This window comes from Aedes aegypti, chromosome 1, assembly GCF_002204515.2.
Source record: "Aedes aegypti strain LVP_AGWG chromosome 1, AaegL5.0 Primary Assembly, whole genome shotgun sequence".
NCBI lineage: Eukaryota > Metazoa > Arthropoda > Insecta > Diptera > Culicidae > Aedes > Aedes aegypti.
The window spans coordinates 9,761,771-9,783,915 of NC_035107.1; the positions used below are offsets into that span (position 1 = coordinate 9,761,771).

At 35.8% G+C, this 22,145-nt stretch overlaps 1 long non-coding RNA gene across 1 annotated transcript; it reads left to right on the forward strand.

Moving 5' to 3' along the window:
* Window positions 1-20,526: 20,526 nt before the first annotated feature.
* On the forward strand, window positions 20,527-21,298 carry LOC5572467. Its single transcript, XR_002498786.1, has 2 exons — window positions 20,527-21,089; window positions 21,148-21,298. It is a non-coding gene; the product is annotated as an uncharacterized LOC5572467 (long non-coding RNA).
* The last annotated feature ends 847 nt before the right edge of the window (window positions 21,299-22,145 follow it).

Here is a 22,145-nt window from a genome sequence, read left to right on the forward strand (position 1 = left end):
AAAAACTCTGTTGGATAGTTGACGACATCTTCTTGACTTGTCACGGAATCAACAGATTTGTAAGATCGTATCTGACCATCTATTTCATTTTGAATTATTATGTTCAGTTCGTCAACATCTTTATTTTTTGCTGCCAATATTGCTCGCTGGCTTAACCAATGATGATTTTTATAGTTCCCTGCAACGTCTGGAAATACCTTACTGATGAGTTCCGTCTTCGAAGTGGTGAATTGACAAAAATCTTGGGGAAAAGATATCAGGCCAGTGGTTATATGAACAGGAATTAGTCCATTACCAATATGGATCAATTGCTGTGAAACAGTTCAGCGGATGGTTCGTTCATCAATGCAACACGCATATTTGTTGTCAATTTAAGTGTTTTCACGTGTCTCCATAAGTTTGACGATTTCAAACACGCATTGATTTCGTCTGCTGCGGTTGATCGTGGAATGACAGGCAACGTTTGTCATTCAGCGTTGCTTGGGTGAACTGTGTAAATGCGTCCCAATGCATCCGTTGAGTATACATCCTCGTATCCAACAACTGGCGTTCCTCGCTTCCGACGTTGAAACTGTTTAGATGATTGATTCCACGTGTAATACTTCGGCATTTCGGCGTACATCAGCGTTTTGGCGAAATTATCCTTCTGGTACATTTCAAAAAAAAATTGGTCAACGTCGTAGATGGCGGTCGATCGGCACGTTGTAATGCATTACCTGTCGTGAAATACACTCTTTGACCATTTTCCAAATGCACAACCAAATGTACAACGGTGGGATGCCTTTCATGTATATGGCGAATGAGAAAATCCGCCAAATCGCTTCGTTACTACTCACATAACGACCCATTTGATATTGTGAAATTTCATCATTGGATTTTTCTGCACCAACTCCAAATACTGCCATGTCGCTTCCTTTGTTGACATATTTGCAAATGTATTTGATAGACTTAACTGAATTGCAATATTCAATGTTGACGTGCGCTTTGAATGTCTTCAATAGTAATGGCGAGTACGGAACTACCCAACGATTATCAATCTCTAGCTCTTGTTGATTTACTTTTACGACAGTGGTCCTTCCATTCTGTTCAGTAGACCGCCGACGGTACAGTGGATATCCATCATTTCCAGCAATAGTTTCGGCTAATAACGCTCTCGGATAACGCTTGGAACACTCGCCGTCAACCATACACGGCGAACTCCTGTTCAAATCACCACATGGACCATGGATCATGTTTTTTGTAACTACTTCGTGCAGATCAGGATCAATGTTTGGATCTGGAATCTCCGCGCAGATGACGGCATCGATTTCATCTGGTCTTATCTTTTCGATCAACCAAACCAGGATGTGTGCGTGCGGTAATCCTCTCTTTTGCCACTCAACCGAGTACATCCAACATCGGGTCTCGCCAAACACACGATACTTCACTATGAAGTCCATGAGAGCTTTTAGTTTTTGCTTGAAAATCCGTGCTGTGATATCATGGCGATCGACGTATGATTGACCAGGGAATAAAAGCTCTTGAATTTCAACCCACTTTGGATTACACGTAAACGTTATGAATAAATTTGGTCGTCCGTAATGCCGGACATATGACATCGCGTCTTGTGCATATTCGTGCATATGACGTGGACTTCCGACATATGTGGCTGGAAGAATCGTCAACCGACCAACATTATTCGCATTCCCATCTGCATTGATGGCATCTCGTAGATGAATATACTCTTCCGACCGCAGCTTTTGTTGATTCAACCGTATGAATGTCAATCGCTCTATTTCAATTTTGACGTACATATCGACAGCATATTGATGAAACAGTCGACGGCACTTCAATAGATGGTTATCTTCATGTTCCCGAATCATCATCCGGTAGAAATAGTAGTTCATGCAACTTACTTTCTTGTTAGTTTCAGCTTCTATTAATACACGTGCAAATATTATCATGATACAATTTTTTTTTAAATTAACTACTAACATGTCAATGGATTTATCATTTTGAACATAAAGTGATAACCATCTTCTCCTCGCCAAAATATGAGCGGATATTGTAGAGCATCATATGAGCGATGAGTCTCATATACGCGCAGCAATTGATCATTACGTTTGTGTAGCACAATATCGCGAGAGGTTAAATTTTCTCCCACAACGACTAGGGACCAATTATGGATGCAATAGGTCAACTGTTTGGATACAAATCAGATTTTAACCACGTTTCTAAAACGTATGCATGACTTTTTGATGTTAATTACTAGTTTGAGGCCTTGCGAATCAGATGAATTGAACCGTTTTGGCACTAAATTGGCTTAAAGCTTCTAAAAAAAGGTTTTAAATAGCCTTGTCTTTGTACCAATTATGGCAATAGTGTTCCTAGCATTCGATATAAAAGTGTGCCAATTATGGACTATCGAATATTTGCACGAAAAGATCTCAAATGCCATCCAGATCGAATGATAATGCAACGCTAATAAGTAATAAAGTGATTGCTTAGAAAATTTTCCAGAAATTTTGTGTTAAATAGATTTTAAATCAATTTATTGCAATGGGTTCATGGGAGAAAATTAATTTTCGAAAAGGAGTCGAAATGTAGTGTAAATGCAAATTATGATACAAAACAGCATTAATGATCTCACATTACCTGTCCAATGCCTGATTTTAACGAAAAAAGAGGGAAAATTCAAAAATCGAGTGTCGCTGAAAACCCTTCTCTACCATGAGATCAAGCATCTTCCGCTTGCGAACGTTTTCGAACGTGTGATTGAAAAATCTTAGTAATTGGGTACAAAACACGCAGATAATGCCTTATCAAACCGTCCCGTCGTGGAAGTAACCCGTGAAATAGCTTTACTTCCTTTATTTCACTGATCAAAAAATGTAAACAAACCGCCTCCAGAGTATTGCTATAATTGGGCTCTCATACACTCTTTGTATCAGTTATCGACATAGTGGAAATAACACGATTTCCAACTTAAAACAGAAGATTTGATTGCACACTAGCTACATTTATTCATTTGTTCTCACTAGGCATCATAAATTCATCGGTTGAAGCAGTTTTCCCGGATGAAAACATATATTTCGTAACGGGTGTCCCTTAGCAAACTGCTAAGAAGGTGACATAAATGTGAGGCAAAAATTTTCAAATGTTCATTTTTCGAAGCTTATTGCACGAATGTTCTTTTCAAGGTTTAGTTACTATCAAAAACAAATAGTTTTATCATTTCTGTGAATATTAGCCGTTATATTCTAATGAAACAATAAGAAAAATCTCATTTTGTTCCCACTATTGCCATAATTGGTGCTATAGCCATAATTGGTACTTCTACCCTACAGCGACTTCGTCAATTGTCGACGCATTGAAACGTCTAGCATGTTGTCCTGCTGGGGTTTTATCGGCTCTGATTATAATTTTGTGATTATCGGTTGGCATGTGATCCAATGCGGTTTTGAACAATCTAATCAACTCATTATTATGGTGTAGAACGTTTTGAAGTCTCTCAATGATCTCTCTTCTCACCGAAGGATTATGCGCACAACGCTGATCTACTTCATCACTTGAATTGCCCATGAAATAGATTTTCAGAAATTTGTGATCCTGGTCAGATAGCGGTAATAACGATCCTGCTCGATGATAAATTTGACCTTGTATCTATTCAAAAAAGGTATTTATTCACCCAATGGTTAGCATTCTGAACAACAACAAAATAACCTTGAACGTAGGCATGAAGTTTTCCGTTACAATATTGGTTGCACCGAACGATGTCATTTGGAAGCAATTATTATATTGCTGTATATTTTTAAGAAAATGCTTCGATTAATTCCCTGCTCCGCTCATCAATGTGTTGAAGGGTTCTGGGGGCTTACTCAATGCAGGTAATTTAATCTTTCCGCCCGCGCAACACAGTCCCTTAGATTCATTGGGAAACTTCAAGGCTCTACAATATCGACAAACTATTGTCATTGACCCAATGGTTATCGATATTTCTTCAGTATAATTTATTGTTGGATTATAATGGAACGCCAAGCGTTCATGAACATTCAACAAATTTGATCTGCGTCGGTCTACATTAATCTGCTCACTGGACTCAACTGATCGATCCATTGCTGCTCGTGCTCGCTGGGTTCTCAATCGGGCCTCTTCATTTTGTAATGCGCGATCCTCCTGGGATTGCAATAATCGCACTGTAGCGTTACGTCTTCGTGTGACCATATTCATCCTGTCCCGTTGGTCTTCATTTTGGTTTGCACGAATGATTCTTTGATTAACTGCATTACATGTACGGCGACCAATACTGACACGTTTAGCTCTCGGCATTGTTTATTTTTTGAAAACTGGATGTAGTTGTGAAAAATAATTGAAATAGTTACGTCGTAAATTAAAGGATACAAACCAACCTGCTGATGCTTTTTTACGTTCAATGTCAATATTTGATCTTGAGCACCACCATGATAATGGCAATGCACTCTAGATCACTGCCAGTTATTTTTTTTTTGGTAATTAGCACTGAAAAGTGTAAATTTTTGGTTTTAAACTATTTCTAACCATTAGCAGTGGATTTTGATAACTTTCTTTCCCCACGAACACGTCGGAGTCCTAAACGAATACACCTGTGTAAGAATTATGTGAATCCGTTGATCCGTTCGTAAGCCATTTCGTGACATACAAACACCGTTCCATTTTTATTTATATAGATTAAATCTACGAAAACTTTGTAGAACATCAAATTTGTCTTAAATCAAAACAAGTCTTTGTTAAAAGTAGTTTTCTCGAAAAAAATTCCTCATTTAACTGAAAAATTCATGTTTGTTTGACCATAACTTCATAAATACTCAACCGATTCCAAATATTTGTATGTACAGTATGGTCCATAAAAAAAATGCGATAATTGTTTGAACGTGAATTTATCATCTACAAGCGTTATTTTCATTGTTTTTGTGAGCGAATGTAATTTCTGATTATTGTAGTGTATTCTGACATAACTTCGCTATCAAGGACAACTTTTGTCATATTATTCTTACTGTCCTAAATAATGCAATAAAGCAAAGAAGTTTAAAGGTTTTGTCCGTCCAAAGCAAGAAACAGCGTCTGATTGTCGTATACTCTGGTGATAAACTTTCCACCTTCAAAAATCACACTTTATTGTTGAAAATTTTAGTTTGTTCGGTATCAGAGGATGGAGGAGTTCTTAGAGAACGTGTTTTTCATGATCACAATAAAATATTTTGCCTGGGTCATAGTTTTGAGGGCATTTTCGTCTTATTGGTTTGATATGTCTTTATTTTTTGTTGAAGTATAATGGAACATACGAAATATTACCAATAAGTACATAAACTGGTTTTTGCGCAGTTTTGGATTGCCTAAGTGAACATTTTTATTGCCGACAATAGTAATTGCATTGCAGATAAAAGAACAAGTGCCTCGTGACTTTGGTGAGGAAAAATAGAATATTAAGAGAATAAAATAGTGTTTTGTGTGTAATAACTAATAGATGAAGAGTGCTCAAGTGTAGTTCAGGTGTATCCTGCTAATTGTTGTGTTCTATTGTTACGTAAAATTGCCCTCTTAAAAGTTCAGCTGCTTAAGCTGCCGACAAAACGTAAGTTCCCCTATCTCTAGGCAAATCATTTCAAGCGCATCATGGCATGGGGATGAATTTTGTCAGCTGCAGCATTGAAGTGTGATTGTCCGTTGTCTACAGTCAAGTTACTATTTGTGCAGCTAAATGTGTGAGGACGGTACTCGTGTGTCTTTTAGTAAAAAAATATGCTGGAAAGGAATCATTTGCGGAATCCTAGGGGGAAATCATTGTATTATTAAAAACATAATTCCAGAGAAATTACAAGGATCAATTCAGAAGAAATGTCTTAAAATAAAAAATGATGTATTTATCTTGGTCTTCAAAACATTTTTGAGCTGATAACTAGAAAAACTGGATTATTCCCATGAAAATTCCAGTCGACATTCCAGGAGAAGTTCGAGAGGAAATGTCTGATGGAATTTACGACTTAGTATGTAAAATAACACACTCGAAGGTACCTCTAGCAAAATTATTTGGCACATACTTAGAGAAAGCCTTCAAAATCTCAATGTAATATGAGCGGTCCACGCCGTTTCGCAAACCCGATTATTTTTGTATTTTTGAATCGTCTGAAAATTTGCATACAGATTCTTTATGACCAAAAATGCCATTATGCGGTTTCAGACCGCCATTTTGAACCTCGCCTTATTTTTGAGAAAGGCGTATCGGAAAATGCATGGCAAATCTTTAAAAAACTGTAACTCGAAAACGGTTTGTCCGATCGATTTGAGATCTTCTACAAAGTTTTAGGTATTGCTTAGGAATATATGGAGAAAAATACGCATGGTAAAAAAAGTTACAGATTATTTATTATTTCAAAAACAAAACTTTAAAATCGATTTTCTCCAGAAACGCAGTTTTGATTTTTTTTTTATTTTTGGATATGTTTTAGGAGACAACTTATGTGATTTATTGCACAATGTTTCAAAATGGAAGAATTATGGACAAACAAGTTATAATTTTTTTAAAAATACAGATTTTGAAAAAAAAAATCGAAATAGAGGAAAATAATATTTTTTATGTGATTATTTGAAAGTACAGAAAAATTGCAATCGAAAAGTTTTTAAGTAATTTTTTTCTAGGTTGCACCAATTTCGAGATATACTCATATTTATATAAAATTTTCAAATAAAAAAGAAAAATAGGCCCTTTTCAAGCATATTTCGTGTTTCTCCATTCCAGAAAAAACATATTTTGATTGAGCGAATCATAGCTAAATAGTATATCGCTTGATCAAAACATTTATGCTTAAGTATTGAAAAAAGAGTGCACGGTAAAAAATATAAACGATATTTTCAAATGAAAATTTGAAGCTAATAGTTCTTAAAAACCGCAACATTGATGTTTTTAATTTTTGGATATATTTTGCGATTGTTGTAGGTATTGTTTAGGACTATTTGGAAAAAAATATGCACGGTAAAAAATAATGACAGATTTTTTTATTAAAAAAAAAAAATCGCTTTTCTATGAAAATGCATCTGTGATTTTTATTATTTTTGGACATGTTTTAGGGGACAACTTATGTGATTTTTTGCACAATGTTTCATAATGGAAGAATTATGGACAAAAAAGTTATAATTTTATAAAATATTACAAATTTTGAAAAAAATCGAAATAGAGAAAAACAATATGTTTTATGTGTTTATTTGATAGTACAGAAAATGCATGGTTATGCTACTTTTCCCCGAATGTCGTTTCCGCGAGTGTCGTTTCTCCGAACGCCTGTTCCCCGAATGCCAGTTCCCCGAATATCCCGTTTCCTCGAATAACCCACTTCCCGAAAAGTTTTCGGAACTTATAATTTTCATATCTTTATACATTTCAGGGTGGTGAACGTACTGGTCATCTGATATGCACCCTTCTTTATTTGATTGGCGGTTCTTACGAGTTTTACCGTCCTCAGCATTTTTGGCAACATGTGTATAGCCAAGAATGTCCATATACCTCCTTCTTTTGATTGCTTATCGTTCTTTTAAATTCGCCATCCTGCCACTGAAAACTATTATTGCGTCTATTTGAAATACTACTCTTTTCGGGGAAACGGGTCATTCGGGGAAATAGCATTCGGGGAAACGGGTCATTCGGGGAACTGACATTTGGGGAAAAGTAGCACAATCAAAATGCATTGGAAGAGTACTTAAGTAAAATTTTTCTAGGTTGCATCAATTTCGAGATATACTCATACTTATATAAAATTTTCAAATAATAAAAGAAAAATAGGACCTTTTCAAACATATTTCGTGTTTCTCCATTCCGGAAAATTTTATTTTGATTTCAACAACACAAACCAAGTCAAGTCAAGTACACAACACTGAAGACGGCTTTACAGTTGAGGTTGAAATACGCGTATCTGTCGAAGGATACAATAGTAGAATTGAAAAGGAACAGTACTACTCATTCTTTTTGTATATTTGTAATGCGCTATGTTGTCAAGTTTTATCACTGTAGCAATCGTCATTGAAAAAAATGCGGTACAAAAACTTCGTGGTGTGAAGTACCTATGTAGTATATAAGGTAAGTCTGAAACCGTGACCCAAGTAACCAGTAAGCACGATAATGCGGCACGGTAACAGCATTATATGCGCATATAGGGTAATCATTTGATGCTTGTCAGTTTTATATACGCATATAATGCTATTATAATGCCAGAAAAGGCGAAATAGCGTGCCATTATAATGCGAAGATATAACCGTGCTTCTCGGCATCACTAGTGCTGATATAAGACCACGTGAGAAACGTCAGTTGTTTTCGCCAGGTTTTTCGGGCGAATATTTTGTGCTTTCGCGTACGCAGCCAGAGAGCTTTCGCGTATGCGGCCAAGCAGCTGGTACACGAGGTAAATAAATAAATGAATGAAAATGGAAACCTCGAATAGTATGCAAAATGTAATAAAATGATTGAGATAGTACTTCTCCGTATGAGACTTATTCATTTTGGTGGTTTTAATACTTTTGAGGACTTGAAATTGCCACATATTGATCCTTGTTTTATGATGATGAAATTCCTCATTTTGCGTCTCGAACCTGCGACACCTGTATTGTTGAGTTGTTGAAGTTCTGCTCCTTTGCTCCTTCGCCCACATAAGATGAATAGTATTGGAAAGAAAAGTGACCAATTTAAACCACCACTTTTCCCCGTCATAAAAGCTGCAATTGTAGTAGTGAGAAGACTTATGTTTGACTCCCTCTCACCACTATATGTAAACACAAAGCACGTGGTATATCTGTCAAAACACTGGATGGCATTTAAACAGGCCCTGTATGCGAATAAAGAGCCAATATAGTGCTTATTTAATGCCCGTATGCATCAGGCTTAGAAGCATTAATGATGCTGTAATAGGGTTTCTATGCAGCGGAAGTGCTGTTATAGGGTGTGTAAGCATTTGTGGTGCTATTATAATGCATGTACGCATTTATGATGCTGATTAAGGGCTTATTATTAGTGCTTATGGTTACTTGGGGAGAGCATTAGTGTTGTATCAACAGTGATTGTTCAGTGATTGTAGGTGACGTTTATTTGCCTGTGAAATTGACGTGCTACGAAAGAAGATACAGCATTATATTGTGGATTGAGGAGGCGTTTTACAGAGGTATTTATTTTTGTTGTGCAAATATCATTTTTTCGCAATGAGTTATATCAGTTCAAGATGTATCAAAGTGTTCAAACAAAGTTGTTCTAAACATTGTCGAAATCTTACGGAGGATAATATTCAGAAATTGGTTTTGTTGGGATTTGCTGAACAGAATAAATTTAATAGTAAGCTTAAAATTTGTGATTCCGTACCGTCAATGACCTCGGTCAATACGACTGATTTTGAAATAGGTGAACGTTAACAAAGTGTAAATATTGAAATTTTTAACAAATCAATTTCCAGTATTTTAACATCTCCAATTGATCGTAAAAAATGAATTCAATAAATTATGTAAAGCGAAAATATGAAGAAGTTAATAAAAAAAATAAGAAGAGAAATATTCAAGTTAAATACAATTGATGAAATTGACAGAGATAAGATTAACGAGTTTGATGAAATGATTGCACAAATTAAAGATAAATTTTCTAAAGACGGTATCACCAGAAACGAAAAACTCCAACTACTTTCAATATTGCCGAGGTCATGGACGGTTCAGAAAATAATGGATACATTTAATACATCCAAGTATTTGGCAACACAAGTTTAACAGTCATTAGAAGGAACAAAATATGTAGTTATTTTTCTGTACTCAAAAAAACGCACCAAAAATATCGTTTTACATAAATTTGTTTTATTTATTTTTTTTAAATAATTTATTTTTTATCCAAAAATTTTCCGTTTTGAGGCATTGTGCAAGAAATAACAAACAATATGCTGCAAAACATATCCAAAAATTAAAAACATCAATTTTGCAGTTTTAAGAACAATGTACTTCAAATTTTCATTTGAAAATTACGTTTATATTTTTTTTTACCGTGCATACTTTTTTAAGTACTTCAGTATATAGGTTTTGATCAAACAATAAACAATTCAGCTACGATCACTCAATCAAAATAAAATATTTCTGGAATGGAGAAACACGAAATATGTTTGAAAAGGGCCTATTTTACTTTTTTTATTTGAAAATTTTATAAAAATATGAGTATATCTCGAAATTGATGCAACCTAGAAAAAATTTACTTAAGTACTTTTCGATTGCAATGTTTCTGTACTTTCAAATAATCACATAAAAAATTATTGTTTTCCTCTATTTCGATTTTTTTTTTTCAAAATCCGTAATTTAAAAAATATCATAACTTTTTTGTCCATAATTCTCCATTTTGAAACATTGTGCAATAAATCACATAAGTTGTCCCCTAAAACATATCCAAAAATAAAAAAATCAAAACTGCGTTTCTGGAGAAAATCGATTTTAAAATTTTGTTTTTGAAATAAAAAATAATCTGTAACTTTTTTTACCGTGCATATTTTTTTCCATATAGTCCTAAGCAATATCTATAACTTTGTAGAAGATCTCAAATCGATCGGACAAACCGTTTTCGAGTTACAGTTTTTTAAAGATTTGCTATGCATTTTCCGATACGCCCTTCTCAAAAATAAGGCGAGGTTCAAAATGGCGGTCTGAAGGTGCGCCTTGTGGCATTTTTGGTCATAAAGAATCTGTATGCAAATTTTCAGGCGACTCAAAAATACAAAAATGAAATTTAAAAAAAAATTCGTCAAGTTCGGTGGAATTACAAGGTAAAGAAAAATTGTTAAAAAAATTAAAATGTTTTGCTCTGTCTGTTGGAAGAACATTTATCCAAGAATTCCAATAGTGGTAGATTCTTATGATAGTTTTCATCTGAAATTAAAAATGTCATAGAAATCATAAAAGATTGTATGATAAAATTGTTACAAAATTGCTGTCAAAAGTCCCAAAAACTCTCTGAATAAATTCTTTATGGTTCCTGAAAAAACTATATATAAATCAAAATAGAGTGGTCACGGGTGTCACGAAATGGCTCAAGATCTGGTGTGAGGAATTGAAAAATTCATCCTCTGTTGGAATTGTGAAGTGTTCCATCGTGTTTGTGAGTACAAAAAGTAGTACAGTGGGATTCCGTTATTGGCATGCTTTATTTTTTTTCGAAGTCCCCGATTTTGTCAACAAATCGGGCACAATTTGGCAACATTTTTTAATACAGTCAGGTATCTTATAAGACGATGTCACTCACTTTCCTCACAGGGCAATTTCTCAGCAGATTTTAATATGATGAAGCTGATTTTTTGTTTGTGGCTGGCAAATACTATGAGCTTATTACCTGCCGAATTTCACCAAAATCGAATAGACGACAGATGAGAAATTGCGGTAGCCGCCAGGCTTGATAATACTCCTCAACATCACCACAGTTCAGTAACGTGCTCTAGAGCAGCGTGCTGTGTTTGTCTTTTTATGAGGGAGCGAAAAAAATATTGAGCGGAGAGGCAACCGAAAAATGAGCGAGGAAGATGCGGCACAAAACACAACTGAGGTAAATTCCTTAAAAAAGAGTGCTATCACAACTCTGCGAGGCCTGTTTTGTTCGGCATAGCAGCAAGAGAAAAAGATTACCAGAAAAGCTGCTCGCATCCTCGATGCGCTTTCACTCGGATTGTTTGAGGACTTGTGTTGAGTATTTTGAGTTCAATTTTTACTCCATCGAACTCGCCTGATTTTTGCATTGCAAAAGAGTTTCTATCAGGCATGAGTCTGTTTGAACAAAGTGTTGACACCAGAGGGAAACAAAAAGTTAATGTATGGAAGTCATACCGCAATAATAGAAATAAATCAAGCTAAACGTCATGTCTCTTAGCTTGTTATAGAACTTCATAAATAAAATAAATGCATATGTCAAGTAAATTTGTATTCAAGTAAATTTCAGAATTGTCACATATAAGTACCGTTAAGTCACCAGTCACCGTGCGGCCTCCATTCACCGTGCACATATACAAGTTCATTCAGAATATTCATACAATTTTCACAAATTATTCTTTTGTCAGCAAAATAAGATAAAACTGATGAAATGAATCAGTTTTTGTCACAAAGCATTTTGAAAAACCTTGTTTATGTAGTCAAAATTATGTGAATTCTGTTTGATAATGAGATTTTTCAGCACTCTTAGTAGAAATGCCAAAAAATCACATTTTTCAATTTAACGATATAGTATTAAATTTTTCTAAATTTCAACAAGTTTTCACTGCGGATACTATTAGTAAGATGTATTTCGTCGTATGAGCAATGAGATTTTATGCAAATTAGATTTTTTTATTGTGTCTCAGTCGAAACCAAAGTGCACGGTGAATGGACCCTTTTCAATACATATGGTTCCTATTACCGTGCATTAGAGTGAAAGGCATGAAATTTTCCGGTAATATTAGATTTATTGTTATGTCGTGATTAAACTACTTCATATTTAGTTTTTGAGTGGATATGGAATGGCTTGGACAATACAGTCAAACCTCTTATAACGATTTGAATGAAAAAATAATTATTTAGCCAATTTTTAAACTTTTTAAGGTTTTTATTGTAAATGAAGATTTAAATGCTCTTAAAAATAAGTGCGCACACAACTAGCAACATAGTTGCTCCATCAACAACGTTTTTTCAAGATGGGAAATAAAATCATCACAAAAACTATATGCACGGTGAATGGTGACATAGAACGGTACGAGGCAACCCTAACATGAAATTTTCAAACATAATTTTTGATTAAGTTTTTGTTTTGCATCACTAATTTTAGATTTTTCCTTGAATTATGATACAATTTCACGCTACGTAGTGGTATTCTAGTACGCTTCAAATTTTTTGGAAAAGTTATACAATTTTTTGAAGTGCAAACTTTTCTTAAATGCACGGCGAATGGTAGCTTGACGGTAACATAACCTGTCTATAACCCAGAAAATGTGGCATGGCATCCCTATCCACCGATGATTATGTGGAGATGGGACACTCTTAAAAATCTCGACCAATTATAAACGTATCTTACACAAGAATTTAGAGCAAGTCTCAACTTATCTAGCGAAGCAACCGACGCATTCAAATTAATAAAATCACCATAAATGAAATAAGGAAGAAGTAAAGTTTTAAAAAGTTTAAGTTTGATAGGGATACTAAAATGTCTGGTAACTAAATTTAATCTTTTTAGGCAACCATATATTTTACCACATTGAGAGTTTATCTGATCATCCCAATTTAGTTTAGACGTTATGATTATTCCCAGACTCTTTACACGATCAACAAATTCTATGTTTTCTCCATCCATTACCAAATCCAGGCACTCAAAAATATTCCTACCTCTATTTATCAGCATTGATTTAGTTTTTGCTGGATTGATTGTTAACAAATTTCGCTGTGATCAATCTAAAATTCTTTGTAGATCATAATTAACCTTTTTTCCCAAGGAACCATAATTACTTGGCTCCAATTCACACAAATACATCTGGACATCATCAGCAAAGAGATGAACTGAACAGTAGCGTAAGGTGGAGGGCAAATCATTAATAAATAATGAAAAAAGCAATGGTCCTAGTACTGATCCTTGGGGAACTCCAGATACAATACTCTCAAAGCGAGATAACTTGTCAATGCAGAAAACAGCCTGAGATCGATCAGTTAGATATGAATGCATAACTTAGTTGCCGCATGAGAGAACTGAAACACTTCTCCTAATTTCAATAAAAGCTTGCGATGCGACACTCGATCAAATGCTTTCGCAAAATCAATCAGCAGCAAAATAGCGATTCCTTTTTTATCTATAACTTTGACAATATCATCATGAACTTTCATTAAGGCTGTATTTGTACCATGATGTTGTCTGAATCCTGATTGAAATGGGTGTAGGAATTCCATCTCAGAAACAAAGGCAGAAATTTGCGTTTTTAACAGTTTTTCAAAAACTTTGGAAAAAGCACACAGAATACTGATAGACCAAAGGTTACTGATCGAGTTTTGTCTAGGTTTCTTTTTAATTGGAATAATTTTCATTGCTTTCCAACCACTCGAAAATTATGAACTAGAAATTATAGTATTGAACAAATGCTTAAAATACGGCAACATAAGTGGTAGCATTATTTTGATAAATATTATAGGAATTCCATCTAAACCTACCGCACCTGATTTTATTGTATTGATGGCGTAAATTATTTCAGTGTCATCCACCAAGCGAAATCTGAATCCTTCAGATCTATAACTTACAGTCGGTGTAGATAAATCTATCTACTGTGAAATTCTCAGTAAAATAGCTATTAATATCATCTCCACAAATATCAAGATTGTTTTCCAAAGAATTAGTTTTTGAAACTCCTAATTTCTTTATATTAGACCATAATTGCTTACAAGGCAAACTTGCGTTAAATTTATTGGAATCATATCGTCGTTTGGCATCACGTATCAACAGATTTACTCTATTCCTTTGTCGTTTAAAATGGAGCTCATCAGAAGCATCCCTACTGCGTATCCAGTTAGAATAAGCAATATTTCTGTCTACAATAGCAAGCTCGATATCCCGGTTAAACGAAGGATTGGTTTTATGTTTTTGCTTCCGTAAAGGAATGAATTCATCATGTAAGAATTTTAAACGATTATTTAATACATTAAGAAGAATGTCACTATCTATGATGCTATAAAAGGAACCCCAATCCATATTATGAAATGCGTCATGCAAGCTCCGTTCATTGTAATTTTTGTAATCTCTGTAAATATCTATCTTATCATCAGCCTTGGCGAAGTTTAACGAAGGAAAAATAAGATCATGCCTGGAAGCAAATGGTATTGAAACTTGGTTAAAACTTGAGACTATGCTGGGAGAACCAGTTATGATAAGATCTAGTAAAGAGCAACCACTTGTATAGAAAACGTTGGTTCACTATTGAGACATGTGTACGACATGGAAGACAACGTGTCCCGAAAACGTTGAGATCTAGAATTATTTTTTAAAAGATCTGTATTGAAGTCTCCGATAAAAAATTTATGATTGTATTTGACGGTATACTGTTCAAAATGCACTCTTAAGAGTTCAGAGCAGTCATTATCTGGAGGATTGTAATACAAAGATAACAAGAATGGCTCTAAGCCACTCCGCACTTCAATCACCAGAAACTCAGTTGTTGATGGAGAATTCATTGGATTGCATGGAATGGACGATTGTAGTTTTTTGAAAGACAAATTGTTTCTAATATATATGCACAAACCTCCACCATGTCGATCACGGTCATTTCGCAATAAGTTGTATCCTTAAATAGAAATCATCTGATCTGTAACGACATTACCAAGCCAAGTTTCCGTCATGCATGCTATATTCATTTTACTGTCGAAAAAATTAGCTTTGAGGTCATGAAACTTGGAAAAATTTCTAGCACATAAGCTTTGTACGTTTATATGGCAAATATTTATTGCATTTTTGTCTAAAATTGTGTTAAAAACAGCTCTTGGAATCAACATAGACGCAGAGGTATTGTTATGTGAATTAGCCATTATCGTATACGAAAAATAGAATGAACTTCAAAAGAAACCCATATAACAGTCGCAGCAGATATGAAACAGTATCATCAATGAAGTATCCTAACCTAATTAAGTTGCTGGACATGAATTTAATAAACAATAGTTTCAGTCTAATTGGCTTATGGAGCTAATTCAACAGTAAAGCACAAAAATAACAGCAGTATCGCAAACAACAGTATCGAGTTTCACGTAGGCCATATATTGCTGTTTGCATTTGAGGTGCAAATCTTGACTAAATGTCCTTCAAATGCGGTAACACAAACCAATCAAAGGACTCCTAGCAACGATTATCTATATCACCGCTGACCTAGATAGAAAAAACCTTACTTTGACATCGCATTTCTTGTGGAAAATCTTACCGCGTTTGTTGATCCCGCATTTGATATTTGCGTTTCAAACGCACACAGCAATACAATAGATCATCAGCATCATCAGTGTCATCTTCAATTGAGTAGCCAAAAAAACAAAAAATCGCAGCAACATCACAGCAACAGCATCAGCAATCCGTCAACAGCAGCATCCATTCAGCACCAGCAGCAGCATTACCGACGATGTGATCTCCTCGATGTTCTTCCATTAACTTTCAGGAAGGATGGAGACAAGGACAACTTGGGATCGGATTGATGGATTTGCTTGGTAGAAAAAAAGTGTATGTAACAAGGAAGGGGAAATTCGGCAATTCAGTTCGATTCAGTGACTTTTAGGAGCAGACTGGGTTTCATGGATTAACATGGAAGTGAAACATGGATAATATGAGCAGGAATAAGAAATTCATAGGATAGGTTAGTTGACGTACGAAAAAAGTTGTTCCAAAGATTGTAACGGTACTGCATCATCCTGGTTTTTTATCCGTGCATAAACCGTTCCACTTCGTGTGTATAGGGTAGGTGTACCAGTTATGGCCATAGTGGTTCCCTATTTGGCCATATGCAAAATTTGGATAACTTTTACATTTTTAATCTTTTTGAATGTTTTAACATCAAGATTTATCCTTTATTGAACTGCTAAAACACAAAAGATTTTTCAAAATGTGTAAGCATTCAAGATATCACATATGGCGAAATAGGGAACCACTATGGCCATAACTGGTACACCTACCCTACTTGATGAATCCGTCCTTGTCTTTTAAGTTTGATTGCTTGCGTCCTGATCTCCCTGTCAGCCTGGCTTAGGTTTTCATTCATGTAGATTCTGTTGTCGTTGTTGAATCCAATGTGCCGAAGGTTGAGCGATCTCTCACGTAGATACCTCCCGTAAAATTCATCACGTAGATTACGTAGCGCAAATTCAATAAGTAAAGGCGGTGATGATCCAACGCTGATTGGAAGTTTTGCAAGCCGTTTGACATGCACCATTGGTATAGCTGTCGCACAGTAGGATAGAGCCTTAGCAATGTTCTGGAAAATTAACATTGGATTTTCATCGTTCGTGTACGGTACTCCAGAAACGATTAGCTCATGAGAAGACTCCAGCCGAACAACATTTCGTTTAGTACAAGCTAGATCGTTTTCCACATCCGAAACAACATTAGCATTTTTTTCTATTTCTGCACCGCAATCCAGTCTGAGATCAGATAATTTTTGTTCAAAAGCATCGATCTTTTTCTCCAGGTCCGTCTTTCAAAAATCGATTTTGGCTTCAATATCGTGTTTCGACTGCGCAAACATTCCCTGAATCTTATCCCATAGGTCAGTTAACGATTCCACATTATTGTTATGTTGAAGTGTTTGCTGTTTACCGATTGCGTTCAACGAAGAGGACGATGAAGATGGGGAGCGAGTGAGTGGTTTGTTTTGATTCATTTTGTCAAAGAACAAAGGACAAACTGAAGAGAGTAACCAATTGGCATACAATTCTGAAGGGGACTTGACGTAGTAGTGCTTAGCAGTAATTATTCAACAAATTCACTGCGGAATGTAATTGTGGGCGCAAAACTTTAGTTGATGATGATCAAACTTTCACTATGTATGAAGAACTGCCTTGGAACTTGATTTTAGAAAGACTCCAGCATCACTTATAAGCCAACGTAACTGCAGCCACCTATTGTTTCACTCTATAGCACTCATTCCCTCCAGAAACTTTTTCTTTTTTCTTTTTTTTGTTACTATTGTTATTCTTTTACGTGTTAATCAACGTCGCCTTGCCAATAGGTTCTCATTGAAGAACGTTTTCCACAAGTGTCGGATTGTTTCGCGGTTTTCGGCAATATTCTTCATGATAAAAATTCCTATCAAGGTCTGTGCTCAGAATTTTTTAGAGGTCAATGGGCGACCTCTGGCAATTTTTCTTTGCAAAAGTAGTTTTTTTTTTTCAAAATAAATCCCATACAAACTTTGAAAGGCTGGCGCTAAAATATAGTTTCACTGATCGAGCTGAAATTTTGCACAGTTGTTATGGGATCCAAAAGCAATCCAAAACATGGACTGGATCGAGAATCTAAATTTTGTCCCACGCGAAGCAACATCCGAATTTTTTTTTTAAATTAAAAAATGGCTTCCGATTTTGGAACGGTCCCGATTACGACTTTGTTGCCAAAAATGGAATCACACTTTAGATTCGTTGGGAAATTCAAATAAGCAAGACAAAACCAAACTGTCAATTTGTATGGGAGTTTTCAATAGAATCATCTAGCAGCCTACTATGTGGCAATACAACATTTTCCGGGACAACTAGGGGAAGAGCACCATTTTTTCAACCCATTCATACGATTCATGCGTTCTTTGTATGGAAATTCGAAAATTGACACAGAATTCATGAAAATTAGTGCTTTCCCATATTTTCAAGGTAAATTGTTTGTGTAATTCTTGAGAGGATAATGTGGAACATCTCAAGAAAAATTTTTACGGAATATCCCACGAAACCCCTTGAAAAATGCTTTGATGAAATCTATGAATGGGTGATTACGACATATTTGGTAAATTTTCCGTCGGTCAGAGAGAGAGAGGCAGCACCTCCTAGCTGCACCTTCTGGCTTCACCCATGGCTAGAGGTCATTTTTCTCACTTTGGTCCGGGTGAGATGAGCACCTGATGTGTCCGGCAGCGAGACGAAGCACAAATATTTGCTGCACCTCCCACCGAGACATCATCCTCGCCAAATAGGTTGTGTCTCGCCCAAAAAACCATCCCGAACGGTCATCCCGAAAATCATCATGGGTACCATCTCGAATCAGTTGTGCACTTTGCTTCCGTTTAAAATTTTGCCGCCTAACCTTGAAAGCGTTACGTTACTTTGGTGCTCACTCAGCCATGGAAACGCCATGGATAGGTCGTCATCCCTCATTGGGGGGCCTTCCTTAGCCGAGTGGTTAGAGTCCGCGGCTACAAAGTAAAGCCATGCTGATGGTGTATGGGTTCGATCGCAGTCGGTCTAGATTCTTTTCGTACTGAAAATTTTCATGACTTCCTTTGAGCATAGAGTATTATCGTGCATACTACACGATAAACGAATGCTAAAAGGGCATTTTTTTACAAAGAAAGCTCTCAGTTTAAAATAGTGGGAGTGCTCTTAGAACACTAAGCTGATGAGCAGGCTTTGTCCCAATGAGAACGCAATGACAAGGAGAGGAAAACGAAGGACGTCAGTCGTTTTCCCATGCCTACTGCGCGACGAGATGGGGGAGACATCTCCAATACTGTCTCCGGGAGTGGATTTCAGTTTCATTTTGACCTCCCTCCAAATCAAAGAATGAAAAATGTCCGTAAATGGGACCAACGGTAGAAATAAAGCTCCTAAATGCTAGCCATTTCGATGTCTGCAGTGGACACTCCGGCAACCCAAAACGGCGTTTGTCGAATGGTGCCGAAGGGTTTGGGTATCACTGCTGATCCCTCTTAAGAACCACACCAGACATTAAATATCCAGAAAATTTATTTACTTTCTCGTTCGTCCACTTTCGGTTCTAAGTCGGGTAGAGTTTTTTATGCGAGGGTGGGTGATTGTCCAATTCTGAATTGAAATGAAACGATGTGATGCAATCGTTTGGTATTATGTGACGAATGTATACAAACTAAAACTGAGCTTCGTATATGAGTAAGTTCTAGAGTAAGTTCTAGAGTAGATCTTTCAAATTCACCACCCTCTTATTTTAGGTTTTCCTTGCGCATTTTTGAGGGGAAATGGCATTCGGAGAAAAGTAGTACAACCGAGTAGAAGAATAGTCTGACACAAAATTACAAAAAAGTTGATGTCCTAAAGTTCGACGACTTCGACTAGTGTTTGGTTCGTTCAGCTTTCAAAAAACCCCACTGCCGAAGTGAATCAAAAGTGCCAAGAATAGGATCCGGCTTACTAACTAATGATAGTCGAAAACCGGAAATATCAGCATTTTGTAGTATTTTTGGATTAATTTCAAGAATAATATAGGTGAGAATCAAAATATAGCAAGATTTCTTGAGCCAAATTATGGGAATATAAAAGTTGAAAATTATGAAGGAACACGTAGGAACCTTGAATAAGTTTCACCTAAAACAAGAAGATATTACGAACATATAGGTTTACTCTGCGAGTAGCTACAATTTGATAAGCAATCGTCGTCTCACGTCACTCGATGGGACAGCGACTTCCCGCATAGAAAAATACAGTTCGTCATACATTTCAAACAATAAACATCTTGTAGCGGTAAAGGTTAACGTTTCATGAACAGTTTTCAATACGTCGAACAATATGAGAGTTACATACTTATACTATATAGAATGGTATGAATAACCTATAGCAAACTGTAACAATATATTGAAGTGTTCAGATATTGTACAACTTTTTGGGGAGATAATTGGTATCACAATATATAACTGATTTTTAACAGTTTTGCAAACGGTATTCGTGAGTCACTGCAAATTGAACACGCTTAAAAAATAAACAACACAAAAGCTGTGTATAAGTTACAAACCCATGATGAAAATTTTCAGTTGTTTAATATATGGTCTGAATTTATAGCTTCCAATACTTTCCTGAATCGAAAAATTAACATTATAAACATTTGTTGAACAAGTTTTGTAAAAATATGTTTAACGCAATATAAAAACTTAGACTACCTTTTGTGTTAAATTTTCCTAGCGTGCAGGTTGTTGTGTTTATTTTGCAAGTGAAAAAAGAAAAAAAATCCAATCTGCAATCTGCCAATTTTGTTCCCGTTTCGTCGGATAAAAACTAGTCGCAATTTATTGTAAACGCTTGTTTATTGTATTTTTGTTCCGGGCAGTGCCAATTAGAGTAAAACATCAGTCGGAAGATACTCTCAAATCAATGTTGTGTGCCAAATGGATCGGTTTGATAGTGAACCACTGACGACGAAGGTGCTGAACGAGAATGGTAACGGTTTCTCGGTGGGTAAACGATAACGAGCAACAACAACCATCCGGTCAATGCCGATGTTACAAGGATCGAGTATCCTTGTGAAAACAAAACGCTTCTCGCTCCTCGAAAAATATTCCTCAATGTTCCCTGCGCAGCTGTGTCCAGCACTTATGGAAATTTTACCGGAGATGTTCAATAGGATGTAGGAATTGCCATCGTGTACGTGATCGGTAAGTGTTTTTAACTATACGATATTCTCGTATTCTGTATTTGTTTCGTTACTTCCAGTAGAACCTATCATTATGGACGACACTTTTAAGGATCCACAGAGGATCCAACGATGTCTAATAGAGCAGCCGGGTGAAACGATGTGGCCATTTAAGAAGAAAATCAGTGTTCTGAACTTAGCTTTGATAGAATAAATTCATAGCATCTAAAATCACTACGCTATGCAATAAAAGGAAAAAATATAACATGGTGTTAATTTTTTTATCGAGAAATATTTGCAAGAAGTGCGTTTAGAATTCATAAGGTACAAGCACATCATTACAGTATAGTAAAGGGTTGAAAAAACCATAACACACCGTTTATGAGTCATTATACATACATTACTAGTTTTATGTCATCTTTATTGGTCAACAATTTAACTACAGTTTGCAATACGGTGAATTGGGTAAAACATGGATAATATATCGACCGTTTCACATACTATCATTGAAAAATTTTGTTCGCAAAAATCGGCGTTTTTAAATGGTGACATAACTTAACCGCCTATTCCCCACATTGATATTTGTTCAATTACAATTTGCCAAAACGTCAAAATTGTTTACGGTACGGTTGGTTTATTGTTGCTTTGGGTGTTATACGAAACTGTTTACAAATTGTTGTTAACAGTTACGGATAGTTTCTGAAACAGTGGCTGTATTGTTCTGGTTTATGTGGGTTGTCTCGACTCACCCGACTTGCTGAATAAGTATGGTATTTCACCATTGATTTTTTTTTAATGTACCTACCCAGACTAATCATTAGTGATAAAATATTTCTCGAGGTCTGGGTGTAAATTTCCATCTGTAAAGCAGTATAATTTATGGAATATAAATTCAGATTAAGAATGTAGAACCCCTTAACAGCGTGAAATGCCCGAGAAAACAGTTATAATTTCGCAACGGGGGAAAAAGTCAAGTAATGCGCAATTACCCTCAACCAACATCAGGCATCGGAAAAGGCCCACTTTGGGTAGATGGTTTCGACGATCACGACGCAGCAAGCCAGGCGCCTTCTCAATC